Source organism: Schistocerca serialis, chromosome 4 (assembly GCF_023864345.2).
Source record: "Schistocerca serialis cubense isolate TAMUIC-IGC-003099 chromosome 4, iqSchSeri2.2, whole genome shotgun sequence".
Taxonomy (NCBI): Eukaryota; Metazoa; Arthropoda; class Insecta; order Orthoptera; family Acrididae; genus Schistocerca; species Schistocerca serialis.
The window spans coordinates 608,702,540-608,723,254 of NC_064641.1; the positions used below are offsets into that span (position 1 = coordinate 608,702,540).

The 20,715-nt window shown below is 44.1% G+C and overlaps 1 protein-coding gene across 1 annotated transcript in view; it reads right to left on the bottom strand.

Moving 5' to 3' along the window:
• LOC126474635 (carbonic anhydrase-related protein 10) overlaps positions 1–20,715 on the bottom strand; it is a 648,234-nt gene that overhangs the window by 536,610 nt on the left and 90,909 nt on the right. The window lies entirely within an intron of this gene.

The window sequence follows — 20,715 nt, forward strand, 5'->3', positions numbered from 1 at the left end:
ATAGGAGGTGGTACAGATAAACACTGACAACACTTTTAAGTAATATTTGATTGTATTTAGGCCAAATATTACATGAAACTTACACGTATTCGTGCCTTGTCACAAAATGGCTTCTTACACTACGAAGAAACAAAAGGGAAGAGAGAGATCTTTTTGCAAAATACAGAGACTGCAATTACATTCGCAGATCATATTAATTGATTAGAATCTTTGTAATTTTTCTGGGAAGAGATTATATTAATATATTTTGGTATATTTTCTGATTTATTTAATACCATTTTTATCACTTTACATGCCGTACCGCCACAGCATTCGCCTAGGAAGTGTTACAGGCCCTCTATTGTTTCTGATTTATATTAACGGCATAGGAGACAATCTGAGTAGCTGTCTAAGATTGCTTGCAGATGCTGTTGTCATTCACCGTCATGTAAAGTCATCAGATGACCAACATTAATTGCAAAACGATTTAGATCGTGGGAAAACTAGCAGCTGTTCCTGAATAAATAAAAGTGTGAAGTTACTCACATGAGTATTAAAAGAAATCCGCTAAATTTCGATTACTCGATAAGTCACACAAATCTGAAGGTTGTACATTCAACTATATACTTAGGGACAACAATTACAAATAACCTAAGCTGGAACGATCGCATGGATAATGTTAAGCTGGCCGAAGTGGCCGTGCGGTTAAAGGCGCTGCAGCCTGGAACCGCAAGACCGCTACGGTCGCAGGTTCGAATCCTGCCTCGGGCATGGATGTTTGTGATGTCCTTAGGTTAGTTAGGTTTAACTAGTTCTAAGTTCTAGGGGACTAATGACCTCAGCAGTTGAGTCCCATAGTGCTCAGAGCCATTTGAACCATAGATAATGTTATGAGTAGAGCAAACCAAAGACAGCATTTCACTTAGAAGGTGCAACAGATCTACTAAAGAGACTGCTCACACCACACTTGTCCTACCTATTCTGGAGTATTTCTGTGCGGTGTGGCATCCACATCAGGTGGGACTGACGGATGACATGGAAAATGTTCAAAGAATTGCCGCTGCTTTAGTATTATCGCGAAATAGGGGAGATAGTGCCACAGATATGATACGTGGAGTGGCAATCACTAAAACAAAAGCGTTTTTCGTTGCGACGGGATGTTCTCATGAAATTTCAATCACTAGTTTTCTCCTCCGACTGCGAAAACATTATGTTGGCACACGCCTACTTAGGGGGAAATGATCATCACGATAAAATAAGAGAAATCAGAGCTCGCACAGAAAAAATTAAGTGTTCGTTTTTACCGCGCGCCATTCGAGAGTGGGACGGTAGGCAGCTTTGAGGTGGTTCACTGAACCCGCTCCAAAGCACTTTATTGTGAATGGCAGAGTGTTCACGTAGATGTGATGTAGATGTACCATTACTAATCATTTCCATTCCTGTTCCACTCGCAAATGGATCGAGTCGTAAACGTCTGTCTATCTGTTCACGTTCGAGCCTGTAGTAAATTAAGTTTGGTAGTTTAATTACCTACTGTACACAGGCATGTGTATATCCTTGATCTCGATATATTACAGTCCATGTACTAATTTCGTTCTTTCTTATATGAAACAAATGAAGTTCCTTAGAGTTCTACTTACGTCCCACGCCTTCTTCTATCTTGATGCGTATAAGATAACCATATTTATGTCTTTAAGTTAATTATGAATAATAACCTCGAGACTGAGTAAAAATCAAATATATATGTACCTTAAATATCACCAATTGACAGGACAAGTTTGTTATATGTTTCAGCAACCTAGTTCCACTATGCAGCGTAAGTTTGGTGATGTGACAATTATGCGCTATCAGCGTGCTATCATACTCTTATCTGCATCGCTTCTCTTAGAACCTGCAGTCTAAATTGTTTGTAGTAGACTTTCCTCGCTGTGCGCTGCGACAAATTTCATCGCATTGCGCCGCAATTTAACACGTTCAACATCACCCAACTTATCGCTTTCGTACAGCGATCTCTGCGCTTTGTTTCATCACGACGGAAAAAATCATAGTAATATGTGCAGTATCAGCTAAAGCGAGAGTTTGTTCAAAACGTATCTTAACTAAAAACTAACCAGAAGCGGAAGGAGACTTCAGATATGAAGTTATTATTACTTTGATATCTTTGCATTAACTTACAATATATACAATCTCACATCTGAAGCTTTCTTCACATTGAATTCATGATCGCTCTCCAGCTGACAATGTCAGATATTTTTAAGAATCATTTCCTCTCCTGCTCCTACCTTTGAGATTTTTGCACTTCAGAACAATTAGTATTTTGAGGCACAGTGTTCTCTAGCATTCCGTACGTATTCAGACTAAATAAATGTCCGTAAAATTAAAAGCCCTAATTTCACTTATCTCGTTTTCGTGGTCTTTAAACGAAATATATATTAGCGACAACAGAATCGTTCTGCACTCAGATCCAAATGCCTATTCTCTAAATTTTCTCAATCGTGTTCCCCGACAAAGAACGCCATCTTACCTCCTGCAATTCCCATCTGAGTTCTCTAAGCGTATCCTAAACACTCACGTGTTTATCTAACCTACCGGAATCTAGCAGCACGGCTCTGAATTGCTTCTCTCTGTTCCTTTAATCCGATCTGGTGGGAATACAAGACACACACCCAGTACCCAAGACTTGGTCGCACAAGTGTTGTATACACGATGTCATTTCCCGATAATCTACTCTTTACTGAACTTCTCCCAATAAACCGAGTCCACTATTCGCATCCCTACTACCGTCTTAAGTGCTCGTTCCATTTCATATCGCTTCCCGACGTTACTCCTAGACATCTAATTGTCGTGATTGTTTCAACTAGGACACCACTAATAATGTATTTTAACTGCACAGCAAGTTTTCCCTACTCATCTGCATCAACTTAACAATTTTCTACATTTACAGCAAACCGCTATTCGCCACATCAACTGGAAATTTTGTCTAACTCATCCTCTACCCTTCTATAGCCATCAACGACGATACAACAGCGTCATCAGCAAAAAGCTACAGATTACCGCTGACTTAATCCATCAGATCTTTTATGTATATAGAGATCAACAGTGGTATTGTCACACGTCCTCGAGGCACTCCCGACGATACATTCGTCTTTGATAATGAATCGCCGTCCAGATCCGCGTATGTAGCTGTAGAACACAGCTTTAGAAGCCTTCGAGACAGTCATGTAGCTGGGAACCTATTCCCCATGCTCGGACCCTCGTTATAGTCTGCAGTGGGGCATCGTGTCAAATGCTTGCTGGAAATCTAGGACTATGGAATCTGCTTCTTGCCTATCGCCCATGGTTTGCAGGAAATCGAACGAGGCAGGGCAACTTCTGTTTCACACGAGCGCTGCTTTCTAAACCTGTGCTGATTTGCGGACAGAAGCTTTCCCGTCTCAAGCAAATTTATAACATTAGAGCTTAGAATGTTTTCAAGACTTCTGTAGGATACCGGTGTTACGTATGGGTCTGTAATTTTGAAGGTCGTCTCTTTTTCCCCATTTTACAAACAGGAAACTCCAGCGCTTTTTTCCAGTCGCTTGGGACATTGCGTTGGATGAGATATTAGCGATAAATGCAAGCTAAACGAGAGTCCAGTTGCCGTAGAGTGCTCTCTGTAAACCGACCTGACGACTCACTTGTTTTTGACGCTCTCAGTTGCTTCTCTACGCCAGGGATGCCTGTTCCTACGTCCTCCATACGGGACCCTGTGCGACGGCCAAACAATGGTATGTCTGTACGATCCTCCTCAGTTATAATTTGTTGAACGCAAAATTTAAAACATCGGCATTCATTTTGCTGCCTTCTATACCCACACCAGAGTTGTTTGCTAAAACTGGACAGAAGACTTCGATCCGCTAGGGGTTTTTACATATGACCAGAATACTCCTACATGTCCGTCTGCTCGAGACCATTTATGATGAGACTCGCCCTACCAGTCATCAACAATCCAATGTCGGTGAGAACGGGCCCACGCTAGGCGTAAAACTTTGTGTCGTGTAGTCATTTAGGATACATCAGTGGGACTTCGACTCCGGAAGCCTATATCGATGATCTTTCGTTGAGTGGTTCGCACGCTGTCACCTGTTGATGGCCCAGCACTGAAATGCACAGTAATTTTCGGAAGGGTTGCACTGCTGTCACGCTAAACGTTCTCTTCAGTCGTCGTTGGTCCCGTTCTTGCTGGGTCTTTTTGCGGCCTTAGCCGTGTCGGAGACTTGATATTTTACCGGATTCGTGATATCCACGGTACAGTCGTGAAACGGCCGTACGGGAAATTCCCACTTAATCGCTACCTCGGAGATGCTGTGTCCCATCGCCCGTGCGCCAACTACAATACCATATTCAAACTCACTCAAATCCTGTTAGACTGCCATTGGAGCAGCAGTAAGCGATCTAGCAGCTGCGCCAGCTGTGGCCGAGCGATTCTAGGCGCTTCAGTCCGGAACCGCGCTGCTGCTATGGTCGCAGGTCGAATCCTGCCTCGGGCATGGATGTGTGCGATGTCCTTAGGTTAGTTAGGTTTAAGTAGTTCTAAGCCTAGGGGACTGATGACCTCAGATGTTAAGTCTCATAGTGCTTAGGGCCATTATTTGAACTGCGCCAGACACTTGATGTCTTATATAGGCGTTGCTGACCGCAGCGCCGTATTCTGCCTGTTTACGTATCTCTGTATTGGAATACGCATGCCTATACCCGTTTCTTTAGCGCTTCAGTGTAGATTTTAGTGGTCAGTAGAGGTTGGAAGTCCGTAGATTGTGGCAGTGATAGTTCGATGACTGTCTGCGATATTGGTGGTGTGTCCGATTGTAGGACATGGCTTCGAACGACACTCTATGTTATGCAGCTGTGTGGGATAGTTGATTCAATTGAATGACTCACGCCCTCTGTAGCTACAGAATTGTCCGGCTTAATTGCAACTGACGCAGAAAAGCTTGCTATCCTCCTCGCTTAGTGTATAGCTATAGCTGTGATGTTATTTGTCGTATTTCACGCAGCACAATATGCAGTGTGCATAATTCAGTGCCGGACAGCTTTATTTATCTCCTTACATCGGAAGCACAGTGGGGATCCACGTTTAGAAAACAAGTTTTTGCCAATTATGTCAGACGCTGTGATAGACATGATTTGTCAGAGATTTACTTATTATTGATAGCGGTAACGAGAATCAAAGACACTGAAAGACGGTAGGCCCATTTGACTTCCGCCCTTTCATAATTATGTTCATTATTCGGTTTGCTTATCAATATTGTGACGAGGCGTATTTGATGTAAACGTGATTCCGCCCTTGAGGGGTTGACATTTAGTTACTCTCGTTAACGGGGGGTTACGGGTCCTTCCTTCTCTTTACTATTATTCTCTTGGTCTGTTCCGCTGCTGCTGTATGCAGAGCGATTTGCGTTACCGCAAGTTGTTTTCGAAGGGCGACGACCGGGCATGTATTCCCAGAAGGACCGAATGTCCGCACAGTTGGAGAGGGCTGGGAGACTCTTCCATTCAAAGTGGTACTCACGCAAGGAGAGAGTCAATAACTTGGCGGCGGCTGTGGACTCTGGCTGCCTCCATCGTGAAATAGCTTGCCACTGTCCGTAGCGCCCAAACGCCAGCGATGTACCTTCCAAAATCTTTTATGCCAGAAGACGACTGTTTTGAGACTCTCTCGGCATTTGCGGACTAATTTGACGAACACCTTGCTTCAGAGATCCATATCTGCAGGCACTGTGAAAGTTCCATTTCCAAGTATCAGCTGGCCCCGCACAGTGGGGTGGCTGACGGTGTGCCGCTCACACAGACAGCATACGTTCTGTTTTCTTTTTCGTTCTCACGCCTAGTGATTTCCCGCACTCACAACAAGAAAGCATTTTGTTTGCGAATCAGAGAATGACGTCAACAGACGTAACGAGGCAACTAAGTTTTCGGTGGCAACTTACTATCGGGAGATCGACTTATGCCCCTATGATGGAGGGAGAGGAACCGGAGATACTTGCTTATGCGGTTGGCGTGGGAATATATTGCCACCTGCTTTTCGTTGACACACGTATTTGGTGGACTCCGCGTGGGGAAATTTTTTGAGTTAGAGAGCAGTCGATAGCGGGAAGCTGAAGTGAGGAATTCGTAGCATAAGCTGAGGCGAGGTGTCGGTGTTAAGAAGCCTAGATGGAGAGTCCGTGGCGATGACAGAGTCCGGTGTTCGTGACCGAGCGCAGGCGGCCCTTGTCGCAGATATGCAGCTCATCCCAGAGCTGAACAACAAGTCCACAAGATGGTAACGTTCTGTGGTAAATATACTAGCAGCTCCGGCAGTACTGCTATTAACACTCACCACAATGTGTGTCTGATTTCGTGGCAGCAGCCGATCAGTTTTTGCATGTACTGCAGCCGACAACTTTTGTAGTCCAGTCACTGTCTCGTGGAGTAACATCGGACAGATAGCGTTACCTACAGTAGTCACAATACATGGCATAGTATGAAGAGGGGCAGCAGCCTTTTCAGTAGTTGCAAGGGCAACAGTCTGGATGATTGACTGATCTGGCCTTGTAACAATAACCAAAACGGCCTTGCTGTGCTGGTACTGCGAACGGCTGAAAGCAAGGGGAAACTACAGCCGTAATTTTTCCCGAGGGCATGCAGCTTTACTGTATGATTCAATGATGATGGCGTCCTCTTGGGTAAAATATTCCGGAGGTAAAATAGTCCCCCATTCGGATCTCCGGGCGGGGACTACTCAAGAGGATGTCGTTAGCAGGAGAAAGAAAACTGGCGTTCTACGGATCGGAGCGTGGAATGTCAGATCCCTTAATCGGATAGGTAGGTTAGAAAATTTAAAAAGGGAAATGGATAGGTTGAAGTTAGATATAGTGGGAATTAGTGAAGTTCGGTGGCAGGAGGAACAAGACTTCTGGTCAGGTGACTACAGGGTTATAAACACAAAATCAAATAGGGGTAATGCAGGAGTAGGTTTAATAATGAATAGGAAAATAGGAATGCGGGTAAGCTTCTACAAACAACATAGTGAACGCATTATTGTGGCCAAGATAGATACGAAGCCCACACCTACTACAGTAGTACAAGTATATATGCCAACTAGCTCTGCAGATGACGAAGAAATTGAAGAAATGTATGATGAAATAAAAGAAATTATTCAGATTGTGAAGGGAGACGAAAATTTAATAGTCATGGGTGACTGGAATTCGAGTGTAGGAAAAGGGAGAGAAGGAAACATAGTAGGTGAATATGGATTGGGGCTAAGAAATGAAAGAGGAAGCCGCCTGGTAGAATTTTGCACAGAGCACAACATAATCATAGCTAACACTTGGTTTACGAATCATGAAAGAAGGTTGTATAAATGAAAGAACCCTGGAGATACTAAAAGGTATCAGATAGCTTATATAATGGTAAGACAGAGATTTAGGAACCAGGTTTTAAATCGTAAGACATTTCCATGGGCAGATGTGGACTCTGATCACAATCTATTGGTTATGACCTGTAGATTAAAACTGAAGAAACTGCAAATAGGTGGGAATTAAAGGAGATGGGACCTGGATAAACTGAAAGAACCAGAGGTTGTACAGAGTGTCAGGGGGAGCATAAGGGAACACCTGACAGGAATGGGGAAAGAAATACAGTAGAAGAAGAATGGGTAGCTTTGAGGGATGAAGTAGCGAAGGCAGCAGAGGATCAAGTAGGTAAAAAGACGAGGGCTAGTAGAAATCCTTGGGTAACAGAAGAAATATTGAATTTAATTGATGAAAGGAGAAAATATAAAAATGCAGTAAATGAAGCAGGCAAAAAGGAATACAAACGTCTCAAAAATGAGATCGACAGGAAGTGCAAAACGGCTAAGCAGGGATGGCTAGAGGACAAATGTAAGGATGTAGAGGCTTATCTCACTAGGGGTAAGATAGATACTGCCTACAGGAAAATTAAAGAGACCTTTGGAGATAAGAGAACGACTTGTATGAATATCAAGAGCTCAGATGGAAACCCAGTTCTAAGCAAAGAAGGGAAAGCAGAAAGGTGGAAGGAGTATATAGAGGGTCTATACAAGGGCGATGTACTTGAGGACAATATTATGGAAATGGAAGAGGATGTAGATGAAGATGAAATGGGAGATATGATACTGCGTGAAGAGTTTGACAGAGCACTGAAAGACCTGAGTCGAAACAAGGCCCCCGGAGTAGACAACATTCCACTGGAACTACTGACGGTCTTGGGAGAGCCAGTCCTGACAAAACTCTACCATCTGGTGAGCAAGATGTATGAAACAGGCGAAATATCCTCAGACTTCAAGAAGAATATAATAATTCCAATCCCAAAGAAAGCAGGTGTTGACAGATGTGAAAATTACCGAACTATCAGTTTAATAAGTCACAGCTGCAAAATACTAACACGAATTCTTTACAGACGAATGGAAAAACTAGCAGAAGCCGACCTCGGGGAAGATCAGTTTGGATTCCGTAGAAACACTGGAACACGTGAGGCAATACTCACCTTACGACTAATCTTAGAAGAAAGATTAAGGAAAGGCAAACCTACGTTTCTAGCATTTGTAGACTTAGAGAAAGCTTTTGACAATGTTGACTGGAATACTCTCTTTCAAATTCTAAAGGTGGCAGGGGTAAAATACAGGGAGCGAAAGGCTATTTACAATTTGTACAGAAACCAGATGGCAGTTATAAGAGTCGAGGGACATGAAAGGGAAGCAGTGGTTGGGAAGGGAGTAAGACAGGGTTGTAGCCTCTCCCCGATGTTGTTCAATCTGTATACTGAGCAAGCAGTGAAGGAAACAAAAGAAAAATTTGGCGTAGGTATTAAAATTCATGGAGAAGAAATAAAAACTTTGAGGTTCGCCGATGACATTGTAATTCTGTCAGAGACAGCAAAGGACTTGGAAGAGCAGTTGAATGGAATGGACAGTGTCTAGAAAGGAGGATATAAGATGAACATCAACAAAAGCAAAACAAGGATAATGGAATGTAATCTAATTAAGTCGGGTGATGCTGAGGGAATTAGATTAGGAAATGAGACACTTAAAGTAGTAAAGGAGTTTTGCTATTTGGGGAGCAAAATAACTGATGATGGTCGAAGTAGAGAGGATATAAAATGTAGACTGGCAATGGCAAGGAAAGCGTTTCTGAAGAAGAGAAATTTGTTAACATCGAGTGTAGATTTAAGTGTCAGGAAGTCATTTCTGAAAGTATTTGTATGGAGTGTAGCCATGTATGGAAGTGAAACATGGACGATAAATAGTTTGGACAAGAAGAGAATAGAAGCTTTCGAAATGTGGTGCTACAGAAGAATGCTGAAGATTAGATGGGTAGATCACATAACTAATGAGAAAGTATTGAATAGGACTGGGGAGAAGAGAAGTTTGTGGCACAACTTGACCAGAAGAAGGGATCGGTTGGTAGGACATGTTCTGAGGCATGAAGGGATCACCAATTTAGTATTGGAGGGCAGCGTGGAGGGTAAAAATCGTAGAGGGAGACCAAGAGATGAGTACACTAAGCAGATTCAGAAGGATGTAGGTTGCAATAGATACTGGGAGATGAAAAAGCTTGCACAGGATAGAGTAGCATGGAGAGCTGCATCAAACCAGTCTCAGGACTGAAGACCACAACAACAACAAATCCTTTGGTCACTTAATACTGCTGTTGTAATTTAATTTTTGGGTTACTTCACATGATATATATGGATTTCTGTCGAAGTGCCAACTGAAGATCCACTTTAGGGCGAAAATTTAACTAATTAGCGGTTTAGGAATCCGATACGTACAGATTAAACTTGTGTTTCTTAAGAATGGGTCCGTATTAGGGCGAAACTCCTTTCCAGAAGCAAACGTTTGGTGTATCCCATACTGTCACAACGCCTGGCATTTCGTAGTATCTCGCCCTTTGTGCGCGGTGATTTCGTCTTCGTGACTGAGAGAATTTCACGCCTTGTTGTTACATTTCTTGTTGTCCTACATCCAGGGACGCATTTGAGTGGTTCTTCAGGCGTTTGGCGTAAATGTAGAAGCCAATTCCGCGCTCTGAAAACACCCCAGCAACCTGATGGTGCTACTCCACTGAGCATAGTAATATTTTGCAGATGCTTTTTCCACTTGCGCTGGCGAAAAGCGGATGCCCCTAATGCCCCTACAGTGCTTGCCTCACAAGATGCTACAGCACCATTTAATCTTCTGAGAAATGCGCGACAGTTGGTGGTCGTGCCGTGCGTCGTTCCATTCGTGCGCTTATGTGTGATGGTTCATCATCGTCAGCAACATCTTCCAGCGTTGCGAAGGCGTTGTGGGTGGTTGCAACGTCTGCTGCCATGAGCTGCACAGCGCGGTCTGTTCTGCTTGGTTACTTAACACCTTCTTCGTCCTCAGCTAGTGAGTTTCTTGATGGCCTTCCTGATTGCGAGAGGGGTGGAACTGTTGTTGCTACAAGCGGCGGCTGATTTTCTCCTGTTGTAGTGCTGGGTCTCTTCAGTAGCTAGCCGTTTGTGTCTTATGTTCTCGTGTTCTACTTCTTCTGTTTCCAAACGTACATTTAAATGATCATTGTGTTTAAGTGTGTTGGTGTCATAGTTGTCGTAACACTAATATCACTAGCAGGGGTGCACGTTACAGCTATTAAAATTACACATACTTCACATACCATTGTACTCAACACACACGTTATTACCGCACAATTTTTAATGTGCTCATGGGACTACGCAAATGCTGTTAAAACTTAAAGCGTATGTTGAGTGCAATGTTACGTGAAATGTATATAATTCTTGAACTGTGGCGCGCACACGGGCTAATGGTGCAAGCGCTATCAATTTTATGACAAATGCGATACCTGCACTCTAAAGTAAAATGATGTTGGCCACCATTTAAATATACAGAGATGCAGAGACGCGTATCCTTTCCCGCCGGAATTTCTAACAACTGATACTCCCCAATGACGAAATCCGTCCAAAAACAAATCCCTCCTTCGAACCCCACTGACGACTCTCCAGCTCACCCCATTCTTCCATTACCCTCCGTATCACTTCCTCTTCCTCAATGACTTTAAGTCGTTCCCTGCGGTTCCATAGACCCTCACATACATTATTATTCCACCTCCAGCAGGATCATAATAATATTCGTGCACCCCCAGTATCACTGTTACGCCACAACATCACTGACATTATCATCATTGCACCGCTACTATCCTGATTATATTTCTCGTGCGTACAGATCATCAACATTACATCACAGCATTACTAACATTAGCATCTAACATTATCTTTCTCAAAAGATGTTCTTTATATCTGACTGCACCAGTCCCTTAAATTCATCCTTTGCCGATCATCTCTTAATTACTGGACACCTGCCTTAAGCCATAGGCGATAACAATATTCTGCATACCGAAAAGAAGGGGCGTAGGTTAGATGTTTTAGAGGAATTGGAGATTTTCAAACATCTCACTCGTCATGATGGCCTCATTCTCAACGAACAGTTGCAGCTGCGAAATAAAAACTTTTTTGACTGTATAAAGCCGTTGCTTGATCTTTGATTCAGATTTCCTCATGCAGTTTACCGAAATGTTGTTTTCCTGTCACAGCTTTGCTGTTTTCTTGTATGTCATAACTAACGTTTTTACGTTACAAAATGTATCTCTATTTAAAGCAGATAAATATGTAACTTCATCCTGTTATTATTAATGCTTACGTTATTGCCGAATAAGCTGCATCACAATTTCATGTGTCTCATTTTGAATGTACAGTAGCCTAGTTGTTTCTGCGGCTACTTGGTGGCGCTCGTAGCAACACCATGTTTACTTGCCCACACTTTCTAAAGTGGGCACCTCAGTCTTGTTGCAACCCTTGTTCACAGTACGAGATCTTTTTTAATATGTGACTTGTAAGTACTGCATCTTTTCGAGTCAGTACAAACTTTAATTTTATTAATGTTTTAGTACAGTTTTAGTACAGTTAGTCTAATGCTGAAGACGACGCTCATAGTAGCGTCGAAACCAGGTCAATTTTTGACTTAATATTTGTGACCGAGGGCTTATTTGTTACAATATAAGAAAGAGAATGCGTGAAAAGCCGGTCAGTGAGATGAGAGGATAATGAAGTTTTGGAGAGCCTCAGGCCGCTTGCCACTGCACTGGGTCGCCAGCTCGTATGGTGCGCCAGGCTGGTCTCGGTACACCGGGGGCGCGGTGCGCTCCGTCTGCGGATGCAGGGTAAATATTATCCCTCTCCATCAGGGCGGGGCGCTACAGCGCGCGCGGTCCTCGTCCCAGAAACCAGCCCCCTCCGTCGCCACTCTCCCCCTCCTACTAGGCCTGGCCCCAGCCAGACCAGCCAACCGCGCAGCCTCTTCTGGCAGCACTCGGGGCCAGCGCGGGCCCAGCCAACACTCGGCTCGGCGCTGCCAGCACCGCCGTCGTCTCCCGCGTACCCCGCCCTCCGTCGGACGCTGGCCCGACTCGTTCGGCTTTCCGGCAATTAAACCCTTCGCGGCGAGGAGAGTTCAGCGCAGCGCATTACTGCGCGGCCAGCGCCGCTTCTTGCGACCGAGATTTGCTCCACCTAATGAGCACTTGTTTATTTCTGCAAAACAAAACCGTTCCGCCCCTCGGAGATAATTAACACGCGCCGGGAGGTACCGGCAACGGGCGAAAAGCAGCGTTCCGTCATAATTCTTTTATAATGAGTGCGTAACGGATTGTAATTACTGAATCGCTGGAATGGACCGGAAATTTCGTAAGTCAGCTGCCAACTATCCCTATCAGAGGCGAAGAAAATGTATAAGAATCGCGGAGGAAGTCTGTGGCTACCTGCAACAAACCGTCAAATCAAGGGACTGTTCATTTTCATTAAGTATTGTTACTGTAGAGGTAACGGGCAAATTTTGAACCATATACACTTCTGGCAATTAAAATTGCTACACCAAGAAGAAATGCAGACGATTAACGGGTATTCATTGGACAAATATATTATACTAGAACTGACATGTGATTACTTTTTCACGCTTTTTGGGTGCATACATCCTGAGAAATCAGTACCCAGGACAACTACCTCTGGCCGTAATAACGGGCTTGATACGCCAGGGCATTGAGTCAAACAGAGCTTGGATGGCGTGTACAGGTACAGCTGCCCATGTAGCTTCAACACCATACCACAGCTCATCAAGAGTAGTGGCAGGCGTATTGTGACGAGCCAGTTGCTCGGCCACCATTGTCCAGACGTTTTCAATTGGTGAGAGATCTGGAGAATGTGCTGATCAGGGCAGCAGTCGAACATTTTCCGAATCCAGAAAGGCCCGTACAGGACCTGCAACATGCGGTCGTGGATTATCCTTCTGAAATGTAGGGTTTCGCAGGGATCAAATGAAGGGTAGAGCCACGGGTCGTCACACATCTGAAATGTGACGTCCACTGTTCAAAATGCAATCAATGCGAACAATAGGTGACCGACACGTGTAACCAATGGCACCCCATACTATCACGACAAGTAATACGCCAGTATGGCGATGACGAATACACGCTTCCAATGTGCATTCACTGCTATGTCACCAAACACGGATGCGACCATCGTGATGCTGTAAACGGAACCAGGATTCATCCGAAAAAATGACGTTTTGTCATTCGTAGACCCAGGTTCGTCGTTGAGTACACCATCGCAGGCGCTCCTGTCTGTGATGGAGCGTCAAGGGTAACAGCAGCCATCGTCTCTGAGCTGATGGTCCATGCTGCTGCAAACGTCGTCGAACTGTTCGTGCAGATGGCTGTTGTCTTGCAAACTTCCCATCTGTTGACTCAGGGATCGAGACGTGGCTGCACGATCCGTTACAGCCAATCGGATAAGATGCCTGTCATCTCGACTGCTAGTGATACGAGGCCGTTGGCAGCCAGCACGGCGTTCTGTATTACCCTCCTGAACCCACCGATTCCATTTTCTGCTAACAGTCATTGGGTCTCGACAAACGCGAGCAGCAATGTCGCGATAACATAAACCGCAATCGTGATAGGCTACAATCCGCTCTTCATCAAAGTCGGAAACGTGATGGTCCGCATTTATCCTCCTTACATGAGCCATCTCAACACAGTTTCACCAGGCAACGCCGGTCAACTGCTGTTTGTGTATGAGAAATCGGTTGGAAACTTTCCTCATGTCAGCACGTTATAGGTGTCGCCACCGGCGCCAACTTTGTGTGAATGCTCTGAAAAGCTAATCATTTGCGTATCACAACATCTTCTTCGTTTTGGTTAAATTTCGCGTCTGCAGCACGTCATTTTCGTGGTGTAGCAATTTTAATGGCCAGTAGTGTATATTCGCTGCACTTACCTTTTGCAAAGCATTCTATGTTCGTTGCTTTCGTTGATAAATGTCATTACGCACGAATGCCTTTCGAAACTTGTTGCCCCCCCCCCCCCAATGTCATTAGACTATAAAGCTTTCGAAAATTGTTGCGCCCCCTTCTTCCTTCCTATGACAGTCTGTGAAGATGACACTTTCATTTGTTCCTTGACTCTCCTCTTAAAAAATTATACAATTCGTTTCGATTACGCTACTTGGTGATCGCGTTACAAAATAAACAGGCGCGACTGCGTAGCGAGTAACGAGCTGCTTCCGGCATTCGGGCAACCGAGCCAGTCCCGGATCGAATACGCCTCGTGGATTAACGGTGATAGCTGTTGGGCTGTCGAGCTTGGTTATGTTTGTTAGGCGGTTTCCACATCCAGCTTCCTAAATACCGCGTTGGTACCCACGCTCCGCCTCAGATATAAACTTGGCAAACATTTAGTAAAAGTAATCACACTTGAATGTCACATTTTCTGGAGATACACACAGATAGGGTACACAAATTCCGTGCTTGAAATAACAGTGGCATCAGCAAACGTATTCGCTCACAGTGTCCCAGGATGGCTCAGGATTACATTCTACACTGAAGAGCAATAGAAACTGGTACACCTGCCTAGTATCGTGTAGGGCACAAGCGAGCTCGCAGAAGTGCCAAAATACGACGTGCCATGGGCTCGACTAATTTATGATATAGTTCTGGAGGGAACTGCCACCATGAACATTGCAGGGTTGTCCCTAAATTCGTAAGAGTACGAGCGGATGGAGATATCTTCTGATCAGCACATTGCCAGGCATCCCAGATATGCTCAATATTGTTCATGCTGGGGAGTTTGGTGGGCAGAGGAAATGTTTAAATTTAGAAGCCTTTTCCTGGAGCCACTCTGTAGCAATTATGGGCGTATGGGGTGTCGTATTGTCCTGCTGGAATTGCCCAACTCTGTCGAAATGCACAATGTACATGAACGGCTACAGATGATCAAACAGGATGCTTACGTACGTGTCACCTGTCAGAGTCGTATCTAGAAGTATCAGAGGTCCCACATCACTCTAACTGCACACTCCCCACATCACTGCGTAGACCCCCCCCCCCCCCTCCCTCGCAGCCTGAACAGTGTCCTGCAGACACGTAGGGTCCATGGATTCATCAGATTATCTCCATGCTCGCACACGTCCACTCACTTGGTAAAATTTGAAACGATACCCATCCAACCATGTTTCCAGTCATCAGCAGTCGAATGTTGTGTTGACGGACCCAAGCGAGGGGTAAAGCCTTGTATCGTGCAGATATCAAGGTTACATCAGTGGGCCTTCGGCTCCGAAACCCCAAATCAATGGTATTTCGTTGAATGGTTCACACCCTGACACTTTTTGATGGCCCAGGACAGAAATCTGCTGCAGTTTGTGGAAAGGTTGCATTTCTGTCTCGTTGAACGATTCTCTTCAGCCGTCGTTGGTCCCGTTCTTGCAGGATCATTTTCCGACAGCAGCGATGTAGGAGATTTGATGTTTTACTGGGTTCCTGATATTTACGATACACTCATGAAGTGGTCGTACCGGAAAATCACCACTTCATGGCTGCCGGAGATGTTGTGTCCCATCGATCGTGCGTCGACTTTAACACCACGCTCAAACACACTTACATCTTGATAACCTGTCGTTGTAGCAGCAGTAATCGATCTAAAAACAGCGCCAGACACTTGTTGTCTTCTAGGCCTATAGGAGTTGCCGACCGCAACGCCATAGTCTGCCTTTTTAAATGTATTTGTATTTGAATATGCATGCCTGTACAAGTCTCTTCAGTGTATATTTTACCATACTTTTCACGAAACAAAACCGCATTCGAGTCCCATTAGTTGAACGCAGGCGTTGATAAACTAGCTGTTCAGCGACGTATACGTACCACCACCATCTGTCACTAACATTACTCAATTCCATATAACTTCCCAAGACACGGGAAAAGGCAAGGGTGAAGAAGAATAATAAGAAGAAAAACGTGATGATAATGACTGCACTACACAGTAAGAAAATGTACTACGTTGTAGTTAATGTGAATTCAAATTACAGTATAGTGGGTCTTCAATTAGAACTAATCTCTCCATGCAACTCGGATCATAAGGTAATCACCCAATCGAAGTGAACACTTTGTCGGGTACATAGGTAGGTCGAGGTTATCAGATACACACAATGCGCGCACAAGTACTCATGCACATATTGCTCACGCCCTGTGTTTTATTTGACAGGATACAACATATGAAGAGTATCTGAAGTAAGCAGTTCGAAGCTTACGAATACTGTCAACTGGGCCCGATTTGAACAAGAACTGCATCAGGGAAATCAAACATAGAGTGTCACGAAATGTTGTGGTGCTCCGTGTCTCTACGGGGTCGCCATTTGTTATATGGATTCTGTTAAGCTGGCCGGGATGGCCGAGCGGTTCTAAGCGCTACATCTGGAACTGCGCGACCGCTACGGTCGTAGGTTCACATTCTGCCTCGGGCATGGATGATGGATGTAGTGATGTCCTTAGGTTAGTTAGGCTTAAGTAGTTCTATGTTCTAGGGGACTGATGACCTTAGAAGTTAAGTCCCATAGTGCTCAGAGCCATTTGAACAACTTTGATTCTGTTAATGTTTGTGACCGTTCATTGTGGTAGGTATAGCCTCGCAACAGCGAAGTCATCAGCGTCCATATTCAACTGATTGGACACAAAAGTGGTTTTGTTTGGTGCTCTTAGAAAAGAAACTAGCGTCAATTTATTATAAGCTGTATTCTGGGAATAAAAACATGTGAGTAACGAAACGTTTCTGTCTCTCCGAGTCATCTTTTTGTATTTCTGAATAACTGGAAATTTAAAATTGCATGTTTTAAATAATTATATCCTACAAATGACGCCCCACATTATCAGTTAACTGATTTACTCGAATTCTGAAGTTCCGGTCGACTCTTTCGAGCATAGCAATGGTATGTATAGTATTGCTTGGCTGATTACTACAAATGGTCAAATGTCCTTGGCCGAACAGTGCAAAAAATAGATTTTAGATATCCTCATAATGAAAAATCACAAGAAGCTGAATCGGGTGTGCGCACCAGAGCAGAGGAGTGCCCTCTAGATCAGGCCTCCAGGGAAAGATTTGCGTAAAAATCGTAGCGAAACCACACATCCCCAATGTCAGTTTGTTCAAGACTGGGCAAAAGTAAGTAAAGAAATGATCTTAGCCATATAGACAAATAGCTTAGAATTCAGTTACTGCAAACTCGCTTAGCTAAGAAAAAAAAAAAAAAAACTGACTACGAATGATCCCTATTCTCGGCAATGTAGAGCAAATAATTACGCGTTCTGAATGACGGGTTCTCTAATGAATAGCAATGGCATTGTTAGCACTCCCGTGGGGAGCTTCAGGTTTATTCAAAAAGCAGACAAAAATACGCCTAGTATGTAATGGACGTAAAGGCATCGTGAGGCATCATTTCAAGCAGTTCGTCACAAGCTTTTTGTCGAGCAACTAAATGCCATTCATTGAGTTCTTGCCCCACAGACCACTCGTATGGATGACAGTGTTGGCCCATCAAGAAGATAGAACCGAGCGACCGCTACGGTCGCAGGTTCGAATCCTGCCTCGGGCATGGATGTGTGTGACGTCCTTAGGTTTGTTAGGTTTAATTAGTTCTAAGTTCTAGGTGGCTAATGACGTCAGAAGTCGCATAGAACTCAGAGCCATTTTAACACAGCCATCAAGAAGAAATCGCCTCACCGAACAGTCTGTAAATGTAAGGGAAGCTGTGTGCTTACTGCTTCGACGATTTGTAGTGATTCGAAGTGCCTTGTAAATAACATTCTTCTTCTTTGCTTATTTCCACTTGACTTGAAACTGTCCACTCAAAAAAATAGTAGATTTCCAGCCAGGAACGGGATTTCAGTAGGGAAAAAACAGGCTGTTTCAGATAAGGCGTTGTTCTCTGTAACTTAAAAAATAATAACGTGACGGAATATATCTCTTGACAGGTAAACATACGAAAATTTTTTAATGCGTGGAATTATGAACGTAGTTCATTTATATTACTTTCCAAGGAGCTACGGCACGTAGATTAAATTTTTAAACAGGACATGTTTTTGTCCAACATGTTCTTCATTTATTTAAACCAACTGTGCACAAGTCAGCGAAATCAATTTTCTGTCAAGTTAGGGATCTGAAAACTTTACAAGTCTTGGGGGTAGATGCAACAAGACGTACATAAATGACTATGTTGAGATGGATGTTCTCGTGACGGCTGTTTATTTGAACCAAATATTCAAAGCAGTACTCATACTATTAAATGTTAAAAGTTTTTGGTGATGAATGCAACGTGCAGTACATAACTAACTGTACTCAGATGGATTTTCTGATGGAGAAATGTTCATTGAAGAAAATGTTCAAACGTTTGCCCATTTTACTAAAACGTTAAAAGTTTTCGTGGATGGCTTCAACATGCTGTACATAGCTGACTCTGTCGAAAAGGATGTTCTGATGGACGAATATTCACTTAAACGAAATATTCAGGCCAATGACCATTTTCTTGAGTGTACAAATCAATCTAAACGACCCGACGACAAGATATAAATTGGCTGCGACAAGAATCCACTATGCTCTGCTTGAAGTTGGTTTTTGGCTAGACTGTTGATTTGCCCTTACGCTGCAGTGTTCAGTATAGGTAGGAATGCGCAACAAATGACGTTCGGTCAGCAACATATACTGTCGTGCTCTAAATAACGCACACAGATCCAATAAATACGTTCAAAAGTTGCTGAGCCTCGGTGAGTGCCGGCACAATTACGGCGAAGCAGGCATGACTTATGCCGTGAGATACGTTTGTAGAAAGGCTGTATCAGCCATTACGTCACTAATTTCTTACGTGTTAAATAACGACTTCCAAAAATGAGTGGTTTGAGAAGGCATGGCGGTAACAGACGAATACGGGCAAGAAATGAGGTTATGGAAATGTTTGATTTACCTGCTACAACCCACGGTCCTCATTTGAGCTTACGGGAAGTTGCTACAGTCACTGGTATCAACGTTACATTAGTGAAGTAAATAGTACAGGGTGGAAACCGGCGCCTGTAGCACCTGTCACGGACACAAGAGATACTCTGGGACGTTCTCAATAGGAAATTTACTTTCTGCGAATACGCCGCGATTAATTTCATGTTAAACGCCTTACAAAGTGCTAAGTTCTCCGATGTATTAAGTGCAGAAATTCAAGTGCAGTGGAACATCATAATACACATTACTGAGTCACAGGATATTCTAGGTGGGTAAGTTACGTCGCTTGTCAAATGATGTGGTTCATTAATTGTGGTATTGACTCCTTGCCGATAAAATCGTCGGTTCATCGTACTCCGCAGTTAATACACTGAAGATCCAAAGACACTGGTACACCTGCCTAATATCGTGTAGGGCTCCCGCGATCATGCGGATGTGCTGCAATACGATGTGGCATGGACTCGACTAATGTCTGAAGTAGTGCTGGAGGGAACTGACCCCATGAATCCTAGAAGGCTGTCCATAGATCCGTAAGAATACGACGGGGTGGAGATGTCTTCTCGACAGCGAGTTGCGAGGCGTCCCATATATATTCGATAATGTTCACGTCTGGCGAGTTTGGTTGCCACCGGAAATGTTTAAACTCAGAAGAGTGTTCCTGTAGCCACTCTGCAGCAATTCTGGACGTGTGGGGTGTCTCATGATACTGCTGGAATTGCCCAAGTCCGTCGGAATGCATAATGGACACGAATGGATGCAGGTGATCAGACAGGATGTGTCACCTGTCAGAGTCACATCTAGACGTATCAATTGTCTCATATAACTCCAACACCTAATTCCAACACCACACGCCCCACATCATTGTAGAGCCTCCACCAGCTTGAACAGCCCCTTGCTGACATGCAGAGTCCATGACTTCATGAGGGTGTCTCCATACCAATACAAGTCCATCAGCTTGATATAATTTTAAACAATACTCGTCCAACCAGGCAACATGTTCCCAGCAATCAACAGCCCAACGTCGATGTCGACGGGCTCAGGGGAGGCATAAATCTTTGTGTCGAGCAGTCAGCAAGGTTACACCAATGAGCCTTCGGCTCCGAAAGTCCACACCGATTATGTTTTGTTAAATGGTTCGCAAGATGACACTTGTTGTTGGCCCAGCATTGAAATCTGCAGCAATTTTCGTAAGGGTAGGACTTCTGTCACGTTGAACGATTCTCTTCAGTCGTCATTAGTCCCGTTCTTTAGCCGGCCACAGCGATGTCGGATATCTGATGGTGTACCGGATCAGTGATACTCATGGTACACTCGCGAAATTGTCGTACGGAAAAATCCCCACTTCATCGCT